Raw genomic sequence first — 21,760 nt, forward strand, 5'->3', positions numbered from 1 at the left:
TACACCCGGGTGTGCATAAAAAAAATTTATTAAAAATGGCAAATAAAATATTTGAATTTTCTCGAGCTCAGATGTTTTGAATCGCAGGAGTGTTGAAGCAAATAATAACAATAATGAAGATAAAAGCAATAGCGAAGTGACGTCGAATGCTATATTACAAACGGCATCATCAGAAGGACATAAGTGCGGTGTGTATGGTTGTAAATGCGGTGTGCATGATGGAAGTGTAGTAAATGGAATGTGACGACGCGTTGTCGGATGTATAAAGAAAAATAAAAGAAAAGTAGGTGTGATGTGTGTATGAGGGTGACGATGGGATTACGCATTTGTTTGTCGTTGTCATAGATTTTCAGACGAAAGCTTACACGGAAACGCTGCGGTACGCGACGTCGCGGTACGCTGTGACGTTCCGAGTGTCGTGAGAGCATTTTGAGAGTATAGAAAACAGCCTCGAGACACGCGGTGACACGTGTACGTTCAACTCGGGCGTATATTTATGTGCACTGAAATTGTGCACTTCCAAGACCCATAAATTATACCACGTCCTATTGCTTGTAAAACAGTAATAAAAAACACACACACATCAAATGGATCACATCACTCATATTAGTCATAATCTGCTCCGACGTATCAACACTCTCACTCTCTAATTAATTTAACGCCGAACGGATAATTACTTTGATTACTTTATTGCTATAAATTACTTTACGTCATTAAAAGTTATTAAATTACACTCCCTCGAGTAGTCTCTCCACTTGTTCGCTCGAGTTTCTGCCATAGATAATTGACTTGATGGATTTTGTAATATATATACATATATATAGATTTAACCTCGATGGACCTCGAGAATTTTCCAGCTGCGCAACGGCCGTCAATGTGACGACGGCGGCCACCCTCCATGCGATCGCATTCTCCGCGAACGAAAAAACAACTTGATGCTAAAGGCATCATCTCCTTATTTTACTTTTATTTTCCCTCTACTCATACATTTACTGGCCATTCTCTCTTGTTCTCGTGTGCAGTCCCCACACACAGAACCATCAGCGACCACGAAAGCTGAAATGACCACGACTCGGAGGCCCTTCGCGTTTTTTTTATTTTTTTCCGACGAGTCCTCAGTGGGGAGGATTAAAACGTTCGGGATTTAAAAATAATAATAAATAAATTTATTTATTTGATGTTAAGTTAATTTTTTATCTGTTAATGGAGCGGTCAAAAATAATTCGCATTACCGTCGACGGTTCACTTGCGTTGTTAATCACCGGGGAATAGGCGATGTAGCGGTCACCCAGCGAATCCCAAGCGTTCCATCACCCGACTATCTCTCTGCTCCCCAAGAGCCAAGTCTAGTCTCCGAGCAGACGTCAGCCTGACGTTTTGCCGTCGGTCTCGTGTCACCGTCGTCGCCTGTTTCACGACACATTCTTTGCGACAGCTAAACAAAAATTAATCTCTCTTGCAGAATAAAATGAAATAGAGTAAAAATGAAATAAACGAGTTAATAAAACCCAGTAGAGTAAATAAATATAAATAAATATATACGAGTCATATATATATGCTTATAAAACGGGAGACAGAAAACAGAATGTTTAATGGCAGCGATTACTCAGCGAATCGAATGGGCTGGTGCTCCAGTCTTGACACAGACTGTAACGAAATACCAAAATAACGTCACTAATAAATATACACTTGTGAAAAGTAGCGTCAGGGCGGTCGTCTGACGAACGACTCCAGAATTAACCGGGTCGTCTGCGTCGCAGATATATAAAATCTACCAACACGTTTTTCGCGCCTTTGACTAACTCGCTACTCACTACTTAAACTAATTTTGCAACACACAAGTGGGTATTTTTGGCCAATATATATATACATATATATATGATGCACACCCTTGTAAGCTGCAATTAACGATAAAGAACCTCCGGCAGAGGAGGATGAATTTCCAACCACAGTTTACGTGTCATTACCAACGACATCCAGTTAAACATGTGGAATAATCACTTGGACTAAGCATGCCTCGGATATGTAAATAAAAAAAAAATATATATATGAAATAAAAAATAATGAACTTTGTGATGATGCTGAAAAATAAATTATAAGGTTACTAAAAAACACTCGTATGTTGTCAAACTATTTAAAACAGACATTTATTATTTTAATGGATTTTTTTTACGCGACTTTTTGCCGGTTTGGATCGATAAATTTTCGAGAGAATGCCTATGATCAGAAAGATCTATGGGGATTTTGAGAAGAGTAGTTGAGACGTGTGTAAAAATACTGTGATATAATAAATATATGAATAAGTCGGTGACACATCCGACAGGAAACCATCGTCACCACGATAACGAACGCGCCGAGGGATTTTATCTGGATCTAATGATGTGATGGTGAATTTAAGACTCGGTTACTATTTTCAATTTAACATATTTATCGTTCCTTCCTTCGGCCGATTGAATTCCCGCGGGAGTTTATTCTCTGTTTAAAAATATATAAACAATTATATTTTTTAAACATGGATTATTATTATTTTTTTTTTTTTATTTATTTAGAGAAAAAGAGGCTCGGGTTTTGCTTCCACGGTCTCTGGGGACGAGCGAGGACGAGCGATGTGAGACTCGGCGAACATAAATTACCGAGCGCCACTACACGAGTAGAGGGGAAGTGAGTTATTTGCGTGAGTGATGGAATGAGCCAGCTGAGGAAAGCCTCCTTCTCTGTCTCCTTTCGCTCCCTCCTGCACTCATGACTCTGAGTGCATGCAATACATACTCGCCCTTAACCCTAAAGATTTTTCAACCAGTCCCAATTCTAATGTTACCTCCATTTCTTCCGTTACTCCGGCCCTCTCTCATCTACTGACAGTTCGAATGTCCCAATGGACATAATTACGGGTTTTTTTTTTAATTTTTCGACCTACACGGAAAGAAAATTATGGGAAGTTTTGCTATGCATTATGGGAATGGTTCCCATAATGGTATGGGAATAGTACCTATACTACAATAGGAATGGTTCCCATATATTATGGGAACCATCCCCATAATAGTATGAGAATAGTTCCCATACCATTATGGGAATGGTTCCCATACCATTATGGGAATGGTTCCCATAATAGTATGAGAATAGTTCCCATACCATTATGGGAATGGTTCCCATAATGGTATGGGAATCATTCCCATACTATTATGGGAATGGTTCCTATATTGGTATAGGAACTATTCCTATAATATTATGGGAACTATTCCCATAATGTTATGGGAACCATCCCTATAATATCATAAAATTTTTTTTTTGCTCAATAGTGTAGAAATTTCCCAAAATTTGAATTTTCTTGAATGTTTTGTGCTGACAAAAAATTCTTGTTAAAAATTTTAATGTTTTTTTGCCAAATACGATTTTTTTTTTCAATGTTTGAATTTTTGTTTTTATGTTTAATAATATTTCTGTGTATTGTAGAAGTGATTACTACACTTCTTTAAATTAATTTTTTCATGATAATATGGGAACCATTCCCATAATATTATAGGAATGGTTCCTATAATAGTATGGGAACTATTCCCATAATATTATGGGAATGATTCCCATAATGGTATAGGAACCATTCCAATTGCATTATGGGAATCATTCCCATAATATTATGGGAATAGTTCCCATACTATTCTAGGAACCATTCCCATAATATTATGGGAATGGTTCCTGTAATTTATGGGAATGGTTCCTATAAATTATAGGAACCATTCCCATAAATTATAGGAATGATTCCCATAATATTATAGAAAGTATTCCTATAATTATGGGAAACATTCCTATAATTATAGGAATCGCTCCCATAATTTATGGTCGTAATTCCTATGATGGTATAGGAAAAAATTTCACAAAATTATGGGAACCGCTGCCATAATTTTCTTTCCGTGTACTGACAGTTCGAATGTCCCAATGGACATAATTACGGGTTTTTTTTTTTAATTTTTCAACCCAATAGCTGGTAAAACATCTGAACAAACGCTTGTAATAATTTTAAAAATTAAAATTTTTTACGTCGGAAAAAATGACCGACGGCGGGATTCGAACCGCCGACCCGGGGGTTACGGAGTCATGCGCGACTCGCGTAGTTAATTAGTGGTAACTAATAAAATGTGACAATAGCTCATTTGTTAAGTGTGATTGGAGCGTAAGAATACTTTTTAGTTAAAAAAAAAGTAAATAAAAAAATAAAGCTCACGTTTAGACCTCAGAGAGAGGCACGTTAATGGATTCATTAATTAACTGGGTTTTCGTTTCGCTGAACGTCAGAGCATGCGGAATCTCGGAGTTTAATTATCATTATCATTATATATACTAGGCTCTGGACGGTGTGTTTAAATATATAGTGCAGTATATAATGAGCCCGTGGAATTAAAGCGAAATAATTAGACAAATTAGGGCAACGTCACAGGAGCAACTGGAACTGGATGTAATTTGTCATTAGGATCCACGATTAATTCCTCGTTAATTCCTCCTTTCCTCGTCGAGCAAGATAAACGAGTGTACAGTGTGTGAGTTTTGGCGACGGGGCTAAAAAGACTTTGCAAAGAGACAGGACAAGGATAAAGAGCAAGACAGAGACAGAGACTGAGACTGAGACAGAGACCGAGGGAAAAGACAGTAATCCCTGACCAGGTGAAGACGGATGGACTTTACTCAGATCTCGAGAGCCATTCAAGAGCCTACACGTACTCGAGGACACTTGGGCTCGGCTCACCAGCTGAATAGAGGGCTGGACAACTTGAAGGGCTCTGGAGTTGAGTCTACTTGACCAAGGAGCATCGTAACATTATCGTAGAGCCGAGTCGAGAGTCGAGAGTGCAAGTCCCGAGAGTGCCCACTCGACCGCCGGTGCCTTTATGTTTTGCCGATCTCCCTAGTGGCCCGGGGAACGGCCGGACAAAAAAAGCCCACTCGCCGTGTCCTCGTATCATAATATGTATACACCGTCCGAAGACCACTCGTGAGTTATTATTATGGCGGCTGAATAGTACAATGAAATTTTTACCGTAAGTGAAAAGTCGCGTCAGTCTTTTTTATTCATTCATCCCTTCCCTCTCTCCCTCTCTCCCTCTCGCGGTTCCTTCGTTTATTTATATAAATAAATGAATTAAATAAAGCAACGAGCTCGCGATAATTGCCCATGATAAATAGACGATATGTATATACCCACTTATGAGTGAGTCTTATAAAAAGAGTAATAAAATGTGTGTACGAGAAGCACGTGGCTTAATTCGAGTCTGGGGCCGGGAGGTTAAGAATCTTGATGTAGCGAGACTAACCGATGCACGGCTCGTTGCCGCTGTCACCGTCATACTATCTCACTCACTTATAGTAGTCTACTTATTTCATTCGTACGCAATATATACAGACGTATATATACACACGTACATAGACAGAACGCGTAAATAAAACTGGAAAAGAGTACCCTCTATACCCTGAACTCTTCTATACCAGCATGCTCACATGCTCGTTCGTGGGTATTTATTAAATGTCCTTGTCGCTTGCTGACAGTTATGACAGACTTTTTTTATCCGCTATTTTTTAAACTACCGTGCATGTGTGTTGCGTCCCTCTGTCGCGTTAAAAATTCGATATTTCAACGATCTAATAATAAACAGGATGTCTACATATAGATATAGATATAGATATAGAGGGACGAGAGGTTCGCGCATGAAGAATCTCGGGCAAAAAATATTAATCGTAAGTTAACAGAGACATTTATTCGATAGAATCATTAGGCTGGTATGACAAAACAGATTGATGCTTCCTCGGACTGGTACCTTTAAATTTGTGGCAAACCTTCGGCCACACGTTTAGATTCCAGGAGACGGCTGTCCTTGTTGGGAGCACACTTTTGTCCCGGTTAATTCCTCGGGTCTTTAGTCTTTTTGCTACAGATGACCTGGCAAAAAATACGCGGGCATTCGCGGTGGCTCATTAGCTGAGCAGCCTTTAAATTGCCCGCGTGACAGCAGCCCCTCGTTTTCTTCAACCCGGTCCTCAGCATACTCTTGTTATTATTATTATTATTATTATTATTTTTGCTCTTGCTCACATTTGGACCCCGTCCTCGTCCTCGTCCTCGTCCTCGAGTCCTCTTCTATCTTCCGCAATATATGTTGGATACACTGGGTAATATTTATGTTCGCCGCGTGGCACCTAACGACCGTGAGGCGCGAGGTCTCGATATTTACCTCCGAGATCCCAGAACGCGATACCAAAAATTAATTTTAGGAGTGGTTTTATTTTTATAAATTGACAAATTAAATAGACTGATAAATTACCGGGAATTGGACGTTAGCATCCGAGGACTTAATAAACAGCGTAATTTTGCAGATTTAATAGAGCGCAAACTGTCGCGAACGGGCCGCAGATGCGGGAGATTCCGGCGAAAGGGTTACTCTGGTGCAGCTGCCGGTTATCACTGCACCTCCTGCAACTTACGACCTAGGGAGAGATTTCCAGCCTGATTATGCTCAATATACACCTCACTCTAAAACTATCGCTTGTTAGCTTCATTTATTATGTTGTCTACTGCCCTGGCTTATAAACACAAACAATAGACTGATTCAAAAAAATCGACAAATTTTCTTTTTCATTATATCGAAAATATTGTTGGAAATGACGAAAAAAAAATACGGGGAAAGTTTGAGTTCTTTTTTTGCGTATCGAAATTTTGTTGCTTAAAATTAATTATATTAAATTTTCAGTTAATTGCGAATAACTTACGACTTATGAGAAATACTGAAAATTTTCTCAGAGATAAGTTGTAGGAAATAAAATGGTCTACAAAAAATGTCCTTAAAAATTTTCGGATAAAGTTGATGGTTGCGTCAAAAAATTTAAAAAATGTAAAAATTTATCGTCAATCTAATTTTAACTCCGAATTACTTTTGAAGAAATAAAAATATCGAAAAATTATAAGAGACCTTTTTTGTAGAGCGTCAAATTTCCTATAAGAATATGTCTTAAGCATTCAAAAGTATTGGTCCCACCGAGAGCTACAAAATTCCAAAGCTTAAAAAATAAATTTTCCCATGTTATTTAAACGGGAAATAGAAAATTGCGATTCGGCAGTTGTTAATATTAATATTAAGAGCTCAAACTTTCACAGTATTTTTTTTTCGTCATTTATAAAAATTTTTTCGATATAATGAAGAAAAAAAAATTAGTCGATTTTTTTGAGTCAGTCTAATAAACAACTTTATTTATTTTTCATGCCCAGCAAATCTATATAGTGGACCCGGGGCACAACGGCGTACCACAAAAATTTAGAAAAAAAAATTTATATACAACATTTAGGGTAAAATGGGCCAGTCCAAAAATTGAAGGAAAATTTTGAAAAATTATAATAAATTTGTTGAATTTGGTGAAAAAAAATGTTTTTTTAATGAAGAAATTAAAAAATGACGACAGATTTGTTGCAAATAAATAAAAAGGACCAACATTCAGTGATAAAAAAAGCATAAGAATTAATTACTCGGTCAGATATCCCGCGGTGGCCCACTCTCCCCAATATAAATAGATATGTATAAGTGTACATATTTATTATAAAATAAAAACGTATTTATTATAAAATAAAATGAGTTTTTTTTATTTATATTTGTTGTTGGGATGTCACAAAGCAGAGGACGGTATAAACACGTGTCTCGAGGGATTCCACGCTCTATAGGGTGTCTCACGATTGATATATGATTATAACACAGCGTGCATCTCTACACGAGCGCGAACAATTATGCGTTTGATATAATGCAGCAAGCGAATGATTTGTTAAAATGTCGCGAGTAAAATAAGTCTTAAACCAAGACATATTCTGGTGGGTTTAACTTGCGGTTGAGTCGTTTGGATTGCAGGGATACGAGGTAGAGATGGAGAGTGAGAGAGAAGAAATGAGTGAGTGAAATTGTTCTGTGTGAAAATTGCTGGCTCTCTTTTATGTGTGTAACGTGCAAGCGATTTATAAAGTGCACTCCCCCGAGACTAGACGTAAAACACAGGAAGAGACTGGGTAGAATGAACCATCGGAGCATAAGACCAGAAAACTAGAGATATTTTGCTTCTTAAATTCAGTGAGCCTGAGAATCTTACTCACGTTTCAGACCCTTGGCGCCGGGTCTTAATGATATTTTTTTTCCTTTTTTTTTTTTTATTTATGTTATTTATTTATTTCTGCTGCATGGCTTATTTTTTAAAACGATCTAGACGCGTCGCATCGACGATTTATTTGAGAGGTTGCAGGACAAAGTCATTTTTTATCTGTATTTTACTTTTTACTTTCTTTTTTCTTTACTTGGGTTCGAGGTTTTTTTTTAAAACTGACACGTTCTAATTAGTTTAACATGGTCAGGGAATTTTATTGCGCAGCTGTAGGACCGCTACATGCCACGATTCAAATTTTTTAAACTCAGGAAGTTATCAATTGTTTTAATTTAAATATATATAAATATATATGTTCGGTAATGGTAATTAATGTGGAAAAATTTTTCTGGTGATTAATTTTTAAAGCTGCTTTGACATTTTCTTACGAGTTGTTTTAGTAATTTTTCACGTCAAACGAGTTTTTATTTTGAAAATTTATTTTTAAATCGCTGATTTATGAAATTACATTTTTTTTTAATATAATGTTGAGTTGAAAAGAATTTTTTCATATAAAAATTTTAGAAACGGGCAAATTTATGGACTGGCTCCGAAATTTTCAATGCGCTCCAGCTTTTCGCGCCTCGAAATCGGAGTTTCTGGGATTTTTTGAAATGAAAATCACTTGAAACACTTCGATGAAAAAATCAACTGTCAGCTTGCGAAAAAAAAAAATTTTTAATCGAATTTTTAAAAATAAAATTCTGGTCAGGAGTAAAATAAAAATTTTTACTAGGGAATTCTATAAAAATTTTAGAAACGGGCAAATTTATGGACTGGCTCCGAAATTTTCGACACGTTCCATCTTTTCGCGCCTCGAAATCAGAGTTTTTGGAAATTTTTAAAATGAAAATCACTTGAAACACTTCGATGAAAAAATCGACGTCAGCTAGCGAAAAAAAAAATTTTTAATCGAATTTTTAAAAATAAAATTCTGGTCAGGAGTAAAATAAAAATTTCTACTAGGGAATTCTGTTTGAAAAATATTCAAGACTTGAAAAGTAAGATATCATTAATAATTACTAAGAAATATGTTTTTTTTTTTTCAACTTGGCATTAAAAATAACAAACATAAACGAAGAAGCTTCCGAACAGTGTGTGCTTAGTGTTTTAAGTGTGACATACGGTGTCTGATGACTAGTTTGGACGTCAAGCAGAGCCAGCATAAAGAATAACTGAATAGAAAACCTACTTAAATTTATCTCTTTCTCTTTCTCGTAAAACATGACAACTCTCTGGTATTTGTATTTTAACAGAAAAAGTATCTGTTTGTACTCCAGTTTAATATCACTCTGACATTTACTACTGAGCCTCACATCTGGCGTGTTTTTCTATCTCGAAATCTAGGTTCCCTGCAGCCCAACCCGAGTCGAGGCAATTAATCCGCACAAACTTTTACGATTATTGAAAAAATAGATAATTGACAATGGCCTCGGCAACATTTCACCGGCACGAAATTACTATTTTCCATTTTCGTTGTACCTTTTTATAGTTTATACCTTTACAGATAACGAAAGTTATTCCAAGGGAAAGTCTGAGATCTCTTAAAAAATCAGCGATAACGAGGACAAAGATAAACTGGCGCCTCCCCCGCAGTGTCATCCCGAGACATAAGTAGCAAGATTGTTTTTCTTGTTTTTCTCTCATATATTTTTTTTTTTTTTTTTTTTTTTTTTTACTTTTTCATGGGACCCAAGCCCGGATACATGAAACTGCTGACATACAAGGATACTTATACATTGATACATTTACATTTATGTCAAACGAACTGGCCATAATTAGGGACCCAACGCCCACTTTTGTCTGAGTTCAGACCTTTACATTAGACTCTTATACTTTTTAAGAACCCAAACTATTTTGTTGTAAAACATGTATTACAACTAATTATTTTGTATTTCAAATTAATTTCAGTGCACGGAAAAAAAAATTTGTTTTATAATAATTAGAGTGAGCAATTTTGAAAATAAACAAAGGAGGCAAAATTTCTTGGACAAATTGGGCCTTCACTTCATACAAATTTTTTTGGCTCACATCACGGTTCAAAAAAGAAAATTTGATAATTTAAAAAGTCACTGAATTTTTTCAGCTTCCCTTGAAAAAATGAGAGGGAAAAATTTTTATTTAAAAAAAAAGTAACACATAATAAAGAATGATTATCATAAACAAGAGTACACGTGTTAAAAAAAAAATTGTCGTAAAATGAAATCACCTAAGTCCTGTTTTCGCTGTCGCTATCTCTAGGGATAACAAAAGTTTAAGAAGTTACTTCTGAGTCTAACAACTGTTTTCTCATTCAGCCACGATAATATTTATCTGTTAGTTCGTTAGCTCTTGATTTATTTATTTATTAACTTTTATATAGGGAAAGATCGGGCAAAACGGGCCACCCTAAGAATTTGATAAAAGTTTTTTTAACTTCCCGCTAAGAAAATTGAAAATTTTCAAAAATTCGGGAAGTTATTGGTTTCGGTCCGATTTGCAAAAACCGAATTTCTATCAGATTTTGACGTTTTGAGGTTCTAGGAAGCTATCCTGACTAATTTCACGATGATGTCCGAGTGTATGTATGCGTGTACGTACGTATGTATGTATGTAAATATTCATAACTCTTGAACGGATGAACCGATTTTGATCTTTGAGGTGTCATTCGACGCGGCTTGTTTTTCCAGAATTAGTCTTAATCGTAATTTACGACTCATTTTCATTTTTGCACAATTTTAGTTGTAGTAAAATTTCTTTTGAGGTGGACCGTTTTTCCCGCCTGGAAACAATAGTTGTATCGGTCGTAATTTAAAATTTGGTTCAATTAGGGGCAGGGGGGCAAAACGGGATACTTAACGAAAAATTTAGTTTTTAGGGACATAAATATCGTAAATTGGCTTCTATTTGATTCTATTTGAAATAAATATAACGAATTTTAGACTGCCATCAGAAAAAAAATCTTTATTTTCTGCGGGCAAAATGGGATACCCAAAAAAAAGTAAATTTTTTTTTTTTTTTTCAAGTGAATAAAATTGATGTAATAATGTCTTTCTAAATTGATGTAAGTAATAAAATTTACTCTCAACATATTTTTACAGAAGTTTTTCCTTGTTATTTCTTTTCAAAATTTGAAATTGGCGCCAATATTATACTTTTCGCAAAAACTATAAAAATGTTTTTTTTTAGCTTTTAATAGTGTAAAATGATACTAGATGTCATTTTTGAGCATTTTCGAAAGTTTTTCGAGAAAAAAAAATTTTGACGAAATTTTGAGGGTATCCCATTTTGCCGGCCTATCCCGTTTTGCCCCCCCTTCTCCTACTTCAAACGGAAGTAAAAAAAAAGAAGATCCAGCGTATTTGAGTCCAGGAAAATCCATTATTTCCTCAGTGGTCCCATTTTGCCCGCCTTTTCCTGTGTCTATATATTTTTTTTTCATTGCTTTAGATATGAATTATGTTACAATGTATAAAACATAACATTTAGTTATTATTTATGCATGTTTATTAATCGAAATATAACTATAAGTATTGATGACTCGGCGAGTCGTGTGTTGTACATAACAAGGGCCCTTGTAGAACGGAAATAATATTTCGCATTAGTTTTATTGGCATAGAGTGGAGCAGAGAGCAGAGCAAAGCCGAGTATGTGTACGGGACGGCGATAATTCCAACTAATGTATCGCGGTGTCGATGAGCAATCGATTGTCTGTTGGAAAACGATCGGCCAGACAGCCGATGCGCCCTGCTGGGAGAAGTTTAGGCGGACAACACGCCCACGTGAGCGAGATATCCGAGGACAGAGTTATCGCGGGCTTACAAGAGGACGAGAGACCGAGAATGGGAAATAAGAATGAGATGCAGGAGAAATAAGTTTTAGTTTAAGTTTGAGTCAAGTAAAAGTAAAAGTAAAAAGAGAAGGAAGGGACTGAGCAGGACTAGAAGGAAGGAAGGAAGGCGAAGGATCTTCTTAACATATCGTACAAAATCCAGACGCACAAGACACTGGAATAAGTGAAGGAGGATGGGACCCGGTGGATATGGAGGAGACATTCGTCTCACATTAGCATATACACGCGAGGTTCCGTTCCCCCTCACCCTCTCCCTCTACCTTTCATGTCTTTTTTTTTACTACGACCACACTACGGGATCTTAACTCTTTACTTCCTTTATTTCTTTGCTGAAATTCAAACAATTAGAAGACTGAAGTCATTTTTTTTATAAATATTGCATACAATTAAAATAGAGACGGGGTCATATATCTCATTAATATAAATATATGCCAATTTATGAAAAATTTCTGCTACCAAAAAAAATTTGTTCGTAACCAACTTGCCCCAATATAGCCTGAAAAATATCTTAAGTTATCCGGGAGTTTTATAAGCTGGGAAAAATTTTCCACAAGTGGAAAACTTTTGCCATCTAGCGGCGAGTGTAAGAACTTTATTTCCAAACGAAAATTTGTGTGAGATTTTTTTACTGATAAGCTTACAAATAAATCTCATAGACATAAATAATTTTTTTCTGAATAAATAATAAAAGACATGAATGTAATCAATAAAAAAAAAGCATAAGCTGAAATCAGTGTATCGTAAAATTTCGATCGTCCGTGGATCCTCCCCATCTCATTCATCTCTCGTAGCGACAGGAGGTGGGGATATCTGAGAATAAGGCGCGTGTGCCAGGTATCGTGCAGTCTTGGAACGGATATGATAAACCATCGGATAACGATCGTATGAGAGTAGGGAGATAAAAAAGTAAATAAATAAATAAAAGAGTCAAAGATATAAGAGGAGGAAAAAATAAAAAATAAAAGTACCGGGTCGGAAGAGTTAAGGGAGTAAAAAAGGGCAAACGAGTTGGCCAAATTAAATTCTCCGTCGAATCGTCCTTGCGATGAACAAAAAAGGACTAAAAAGTTTACGAGGGTTCAATGGAGTAGAGGTTTTTGCTGTATAAAAGCATCGCTCGAGGATACATCGCCACGTAACTTTAAGTCGCGATGAGTTCTGCAGAGTCCATAGGCGCGAGAAACTCTTTCGTCCCACGAGCCTTTTATTTACTTTTATTTACTTTACTTAACATTACAATTTATTTTATTTTTATTATGACGCGCGTAGACCACAGTCACGAACAAACTCCGGTCCGTCCTTAGTCCAGAGCAAGAGCAAGAGCCAGCTCAGAGTACCCGCCTCGGGGTTGCCAGTTGTATTGCCTTTGAGTTATAAAACGCCGAAGGAAGCGTCGCAAAAACAATAAGACTTTATTAGGGACCAACTCAACATCCCGATCCTCGTTGTTCGGGTTTCAAAAGTAACCTTCTAATAGGCTGTTGTATTGCCTTTGATAGGAGCCCAGTAAATTGTAAAAAAACTTTACGGTTTTACTACACTATTTCTAAGGTATATAAATATACTGTTGGTATTTCTATCAGATATAAATGTGGGACCTAAGAAAAAATTTAATATCTTTTTAATAGACAGCCCAGCTAATAAAAATCACTTTTAAAACATTTCCGCTGTTGAGGAAAAAAATTAGAGATCGCGACTGTTCCTTTCCGAGGGCAGGACAATACCAAACTCCGAACGTTGGCTTATAAATAATCCATAATAATAATAACAACAATAAAAGTGACAGTGACAGAAATAGGGTCTGACGAGGCTGGAGCTAAGTCCTCAAGTTAATTAGTCCGGTTTAGAGATTGAATGGGCGCCGCCATTCACAAAATTATTCGGGGAGCGGCCGAGATAGTATCACGTCAACTGAAATGAATATGAGCGAGGGTAAGGACTTACATCAACTGGTTATGGTTATATTAGTGTTAATGTTGAGGTACGCGGGCTCAGCCTCGGGTTTAAAACACACGAAATCTTGAATTGTAATAAAAATAAAAATATATTTTTATATATAATATAATGATAATAATAAAGTAACATCACTGACACGAGAATCGAGAGGAAGACGTTGACATGCCGAGCTTATTCACACCTCCGCCCCTCGGCGGTCTCTTCCTCTCGGTCCCCTGGCCAACAAATCATTACTCGTTCACCAACTCGAGACGGATGTCACGATAATTCCTCATAATGACTAAATATCAGAAATTCAATTATTAATTTTTCACCGCCACCCGAGTCGAAATTTAGAGCCCACTTAGAGCCTTCTAAAACCGGACCTATTTCGGACTTGGAGGCTCTACTCTCTAAAACTAAATTAGTGAAAAACCACTAATTACTTGTGAATATTCACTAATCTAAATTGTCCAAAGTATACGACTATGAATTAGTGACTATTCACTTTTGGAATTAGTAAAAAACAACATATAGAATTAGTGAAAATTTCACTGATTGAATTAGTCAAAAATGTACTAATTCACTTGTTGACGAGGATTTATTTGGAAAAATATTGTATCGTTGCTAATAATATTGTATCAAAATATTATTATTATTACGATTATTATTTGTAATTGATTATAAAATTTTTTTAGCAACTTGATCGACTAAATTAACAATTAAAATTACTTTCATACGGTAAATATTTATATCATTATTATAACTCATAACCTGAATCTATTGTCAATGATGGTTTTGATTTAGGTTCGGTAAAAAAAGTTGGAGTAAAAATATAAAGCTATTAAAAAATAACAAGATGTATTATTTAGCAACTAAATTAGGTTTTATTTAATTAACTTACTTTAATTAATACTGTTCAGTTGTATTTAAAAATTATCGTAATTAATTTTGCCCTGAATTTGATAATTCAACGATAGAATAAAAAGTCCTTAAGCGAGGCGCCACTAGTAATCATTGTAGAATCCGGGGAATCACTAATGAATTAGTGAATCTAATTCAAAATCACTAATTTTGTAGTGAATTTTAAGATCACTATTTCAATTAGTGAAATTTTCACTTATTTAGTTTTAGAGAGTAAATAGAGTCTGTTTCTATGTTAAATTAGGTCCTATTTTGGTCCCTGAGGTGCTTCAAATTTCCGTTTTCGGCACTTAAGGGCTCAAACTAGGACCTGATGAAAATTAAAATTAGGTCCGATTTAGGGCCTATTATTATTACGGGACTAATATTGTCGGACTTGAAGGCTCAAAATCGGACCTCTCAGTGAATGTTAAGACCTCCGGATTCAAAGTCGGAGCTACAGGACTACAGGGCTCTAAATCGGATCTATTTAGGGCTATAGGGATATATATAGGCTTTAAATTTCGACTGGGGCAAATTTACACGGGGCCGAATAAATTTTTTTTCTCTCCTCTTTATTGAACTTTTTTGTTGTGTGAGAATTTTTGGGCTTTGTCGGATCAGAGTGCGCATAAAGGGTGAGTAGGTGGAGCGATATAAGACCACCCAACCAGTTTTCGGGCCGCTCGGAAGGCTCGCGGTGTTGGCACCAAGTGCGTGGGCGCCATTCGTCCCGCAAAGTGAGGATACTTATTTTCTTCCACCTCTAGCTAGGATATATTTACTCCCACCTGAGTTTTACCGTCACCCTTTTACCTCTCGTCGTTTCAGTCTTACGCCCGACACACCACCATTAGTGTAGATAAAAATAAAAAATTTATAAATACCGATCATTAATATTGGAGACAAGATTCTCGGTCTGATTTATTCGATTGTCTAAACATTTTTTATAAGGACACATTTTCAGAGCTAGCTGCACATAAAGATTTTTAAATGTTACCAAGATTTAAAAGCTCGAGATACAATCTTAAGATGTCGGTTCCATCAGTTAAAATGGCGCCAGAGGAAAATAAAATTTTTCAACAGAACAAAATAAAATAATTTAGTCTATTGAGATCTTAGGCTTGAGGAATTTCTTTTTCGTCTATTAAATATTTACGCAGTGGGTCGGAGTCGCTGCCGTGCGTCGAAAAGGTGACCGGCAATTTTGTAATTTAATAAAAAAAAAAATTAGGCAAATTGGCCCGCGAAAAATAATGTATGTTTATTAATGGGAGTTTAAAAATAAAAAAGTGCGTACGTATACACACAGGTATGGAGATGTGTACAAAAGGAGGAGTATGAGATAAGAAACGGCTCAGGATGGATCAGGCGAACCAAGTGGCTCGTTAACGCAAACCACCCATGCGATAACGATCGGCTAATCTTTGAATAGAATAAGAAGGGAAGCAGCGATATATGTAGATGTATATATAAATATGTGTGGATGTGGATGTGGGTACGGAGAGAGAGGATGAAAAGATAAAGAGGGAGAAAGAGAAATCTAGTGTTTTTGTTTAGCTCAGGAAACACACACCGTCGGCTGATTATCCGTCTGCCTATCCGGCGTGTAGGCAACGCCCGGTATTTCTGACCTTTTTTCCCTTGCTTTAATTTATCGCTCTTGTCTATCGCTTTACATTTGCGCTACGACCCCATCAAAATTTATATATGGATACGAGTATTAAAACTCAAATTATTTATATTTTATTAAATATATAAATGTAGAGAGAGAACGTCATCTTCCTTCAAGTGGAAACAGATTTTTATCGCGATGGATTACTTTGTATACCAGTGTAATAATTATTTTTTGTTTTGGAAAAAAAAATCACTTTGAAAATGGAGGGAAAATTTTTAAAAATCCCATACAAAGTCACCGAGCTTCGAAATTTTTTCATAGATCGGCCGATGCCTGGTTGTCAATGATTGGCCAATAAATGGCTAACTATACTGGCATGTGTATGGTCAATTATTGGCAGCCGTCTTTTTGCTTATAAAAACGGCGCACAATTAACTGCCGTTCGTTGGCCAATGGTTTGATCGAGTGATTGATTGCCATGATTGGCCAATGCTTGGCATACCGTTATCATCCGGTATTTAGCCGATCTTCGGCCGATGCTCGAAAATTGGCAGCCATTCACGACCCAGTAATGGGCCAGTTTTTTTTTTGTATGGAATATTAACAAATGTACCAGACTCTAATAAGTTTAATTTTACTAATAAAATAATAAATTTCATAACAAAATTTTTTTTGAATTTTAAAATTTAAATAAATGTTTAAATATTTTTCAGCATGATAATTATTGTTAAATGTACAAGAATGTTAAATAAATGTGGGTAAAAAAAAGGTAAATATTTTTTAGTAACATGAAAAAATTTTAATTTGAATTCTTTTAATGGTGAAGAATGTTTTTTGGACACGACTGAAGTAACATAAAATTAAGTGTTTTTTCCTGCTTTATGAAGTAGTATAAACAACGGTAAAAAAAAATAGATAAAAAAGTCTGTAATTCGAGATCATGAGAAATGAATTTATTAGCTTGATAACAAAGTGTAACGAAACGAGGCGTAGGGGTTGATAATCTGACCCTCACAATCGTCGTAACACTACATTAACAACACTCGGATAATTGTCAACATATAAACGTACATATTTATTTATATATACGTATAAAGACACACATCTGCACACGTAATACATAAATACACTTAAAATACGAGGACAAAGTCGGATAGGAGTAAAAATACAAGAATACGTGTGGATGTGTACAAGTATCTGTTTCGAGTGGGCTCGTAGCTTGTTCGCGCCATGGCTCTGCTAATTAGCCATCAAGACCGATGACTATCTGTCCAACCACATGTCCCCTTAGAGTATATTGCGGGCCCCAAACATCCGGTTTTAGTCCCCTTCCTGCTCGGAACCTCGAGCGTCTCAGGGATTCGAGGAAAAAACACGTGTTCTCAAGTGAATCAAGACGGGTCTTCTTTCTCCTGCAAATTGACATTTTTTCATCTCCACTCCCCCTCCCCCCTGCAACCTCGAGATCTAAATTACCGTCCGTCGGAAATTTTTTATCCGCCAGCGAAAATTCGTCTCTGAAATCTCTCCCCTCGAAATTTGTTGGTTTGAATTCAAATAGACAATAGAATATTGATGATAATCATGGTGTGTAATAATTAAAAACACCATGAATATGGACGGTAACAGGAAGTGCTTGGCAATTAGTAAAAAAGATTTAATTATGTAAATAATCCACGTAACTAAATACGTAGTAATAAAGAGCTCATCTTGAATTTGTAAATAGTTTCAGCTTGCATAAACACCTGAATCATGATCCAACGCGGTACCAACGTGGAAAGAGATATTAATATAACTGCTATATAGATACATATATATATGAATCCTATCCACCGTGTACTTAATGTTTAATATACGTTAAGTGTGTGCTGTACACACGCCACTTTTTTTATTCTTCGTCATACAATAAATATATATATATATATATATATATGTATATGTATGTATTTCTATTTATATATGTACGCACAAAAGAGATGGATAGCTGGCGTATAGTGAACGGATCGCGTGTCGATCCCCGCCAAGATATTTGCTTGTTACTTTATAGTTGTGTCACGTCTTCTTGACGATAGGGGAAAACAGCCATTGTTTGTAATCAATAAACGTATTTTTTATTTTTATTTTCATTATTGTACTTTTGTTATTAGTCAAAAACTCCGGTCTCGCCAGCTTTTGTTAATTTCGGCTTTTTCTGATGCAATTATGTCATTTTTTTCGGCTGAGGGAGTTTTTTTCAGCCAACGACATGACGATACGATGATTGGTGAGCATTGAAAAATGTCTTTCAGATGTGAGATGTGGAAGGGATAAATTAGTAATAATTTACGGTACGAGGACAGAGGCGGAGTCGTATCGGTATTTTGGAATCACAGATCTACTGGGATTTGGGAGGAAAAAATGTGGACCGGAAAAAGATCAAGTAAATGTGTCTGGATGTGGTGATGAGACATTAGAAGGAAGTAAAAAGGGAAGATGAAGAACCGGCATAACGAAGAAAACGACGATCCCGTAGTAAGATGACGCCTCGCTGGCGCCATAACTCGACATTCTTCGAGTACCACACAGGATCCCATAAAAAATATAAAATCTATTTTTTCGGGTTTTACTGCCGCATTTTTTACTTGCCGTCACGTTTACTTTTATACAATCGCCGCTTTTTCGGTTTTCAAGGGAAATCTTGAGAAATTTTATTGGTTTCAAATATTTTTAATTAAAAACTGATAGTTAACAGAACACGTCAAATTTTACAAAAAACCGCCTCTATGCACTTTTTCAAGGGGCATAAATAATTTCAGGATTTTATCACTTCGTTTTTAACGAGCTGAGTTTTTTGAAATTTTTCAATGGAAAATTGATAAAATTTACTATTTCGTCATTCTCTAAAATTTCTTATCGAAATAACGACCAATTTAAATTAGACCTACAAAATTTCGATTGAAAAATGAATTTCTCCTAATTTCGACTAAAAACTTTAGAAAATTAATTTTTTTAAATATTTTTCCAAAATTTTTCATCGAAAATCCAAGATTTTAAATTCGAAACCTCAAATTTCATGTAAAATATTTCTTTCTACATTTTTCTCAACGAAAACAGTGGAAAAATTTATTTTTTCTGACTTTTACTTGAAAACTGAAAATTTCAGGCGGAAAATATCCAAAATATCTCTATATTATAACAAGACCTTGAAAAATTCGTTTTTTACAAAATTTCCAAAAAAAAAACACCTGAAATCCGAAAGAACTCGAGAAAGGCAATTACAGAATTTTTTCTTAAATTAGTAGTTAACAGAAAATAATTAATAGCCAGGGCTCAAAAAGCTAAATACGAAAAGTAAATTAATAAAGAGAAAATAAACATAAAGTAATATTGTATATACGACAGGTAATAAGAAGACAATTACGTGAGTTAAATGAACCAGCGAGTGAATAATGTTTAGCCAAGAATGGAATGGCCAAGTGAGGATTAAAGTTGCTCGGTGGTTAACTGGCTAAAGGTTTTCAACGCTTGCAGATATAAGATTACAATTTGTACGCAGAGTTTACCCACATGCACACCCATGCATTTATATGAATATCTATGTATGGATGTATATGTGGTCTAGAGAATGAAACAGACCTTCTGCAAAGGGTTTGCAAAAATAACTCGGGATAATAACACGCATAAATCAGAATTGTTAATATTCGGGGGCGTATTAGTTTATATAAGGTGTAGTTAAGGTATTTCTCAGCAGCCCACGACCAATATCCACCTGCCCGGACAATCTCAACCTCTGAGGAATATCCTCCTGCTATCCGGAGCTGAGGTTATAACCAGAGTCCGAGACTAGTCTACTCTCTACTCTCTACTCTCTGCTTTCTGGTCTCTGGTCTCTGCCTCGGCCGGCTTAAGCTCCCGAGACTCTGGACGAGGATACTGACCACTGGGACTCGGAATAATACTAATGTGAGATCGGTATATCATTTCGTAGCAGGTCCAGAGAGATATCCTCCAGGTATACGCCTCCTTGTTAGCTCAAGTTTACTTAGTCCTTCGGGTGCTTCCACCTCAAACGTTACGCCTGCTATTAGCTCACCGTTAACTACCGCACATTCATCCACCGATTTTTTACTTCCTTTGTCTCTCGTGTCTTACGGTTTTTTATTTTCTTTCTTCAGTCTAAGCCGTGTTTTTTGTTGTTTTTTTAAAATATCCGATACACATCAAGGAGATCTTGTCAAATATTTGAAATTTGTGCTACTAGTTTTGAGTTAAGTGACAGGATAGATCGCTCGCCGGATTTGCTTTGTAACTAATACTTAAATTATGTTTTTGGAAGGACAGAAACAGCCGAGGGAAAAAAAAATTTTTAGGGCGTTACGATGTTTAAATCAACCTGCAGCCACTGATTATTAATTTTAATTCCCGATCGCTGTTTGTCTAGAGCAAGTAATTGGAATCTGATACCTCTCATTATTTATATTTAAATTATAAATTTAATTTTAATTAAAAACAAAAAAATTTTGTTTTATCTTTTAATAAGTTTAATATTTCATCGTACTACTAGTTTTATTTGCTCAATAATTTTAAAAAATCTGTAGAGTTTAAATTAACTCCGGAGTTGACTCTATTTCAGTAGAAAATTATAAATTGGGGAGAATAAAAAATACCCGGGTCAAAAATAAAACTTGATTTAGAGTCGGTTTACCAAGTCGAAATTTGGAGCCGTTTTTCACAAGACAAACTCGACTTTTTTTTACGGAGGTATGATATATATTAAGTTTTCGCCTTGATTTAGACTTAACTGGCTTACTTTAGTCACGATTTAAGGCGAAAAAGTCTAAATCAAGTCGAAACTGACGTAGACTTGATGTAGACTTATTCGACTTAAATTATAAGTCGAAAAAGTCAAAACTAAGGTGAAATAATTTTTATATATTAAGGCGAAAGTAAGGCGAATAAATTACTTTTTTTCGCACACTGAAAAAAAGATTTATTTGAGCCAAAGATATCGTATATTTGGATATGGCCAAATAAATATTTAATTGTGAGAAAGATATAATATATTTGAGTAGTTTAATTGCGTGAAATAAGTGATTTATTTGTGGTAAAGAAATGATCCAATTGCTACAAATAAATAAGGGCTTCAAATATATGTATAGTATCGCCAAATTTTAGGTTATTTGTCACAAATTTAATATCTTTACCACAAATATATCAATTACTTACCACAAATAAATTATATATTTCCGTCAAATTATAAAATTATTTGAATCAACTGTCATATTTTGTTGTACCAAATATATTTATTTGTCATTAAGAAATATTCAAAAAAA

The 21,760-nt window shown here is 35.6% G+C and overlaps 2 protein-coding genes across 2 annotated transcripts in view; both read right to left on the reverse strand.

Annotated features, from left to right (window-relative positions):
- The window catches only part of LOC130672818 (uncharacterized), a 54,933-nt gene extending 38,043 nt beyond the window's left edge, over nucleotides 1–16,890 (reverse strand). Inside the window, exon 1 of the mRNA XM_057477573.1 lies at nucleotides 16,887–16,890. The gene's annotated coding sequence lies outside the window, so the exon portion shown is untranslated. The remainder of the gene's footprint in view (nucleotides 1–16,886) is intronic.
- Nucleotides 1–21,760, reverse strand: part of LOC130672817 (serine/threonine-protein kinase WNK4-like) — a 46,462-nt gene that overhangs the window by 11,840 nt on the left and 12,862 nt on the right. The window lies entirely within an intron of this gene.

The sequence above is a fragment of the Microplitis mediator genome, chromosome 8, assembly GCF_029852145.1.
Source record: "Microplitis mediator isolate UGA2020A chromosome 8, iyMicMedi2.1, whole genome shotgun sequence".
Taxonomy (NCBI): Eukaryota; Metazoa; Arthropoda; class Insecta; order Hymenoptera; family Braconidae; genus Microplitis; species Microplitis mediator.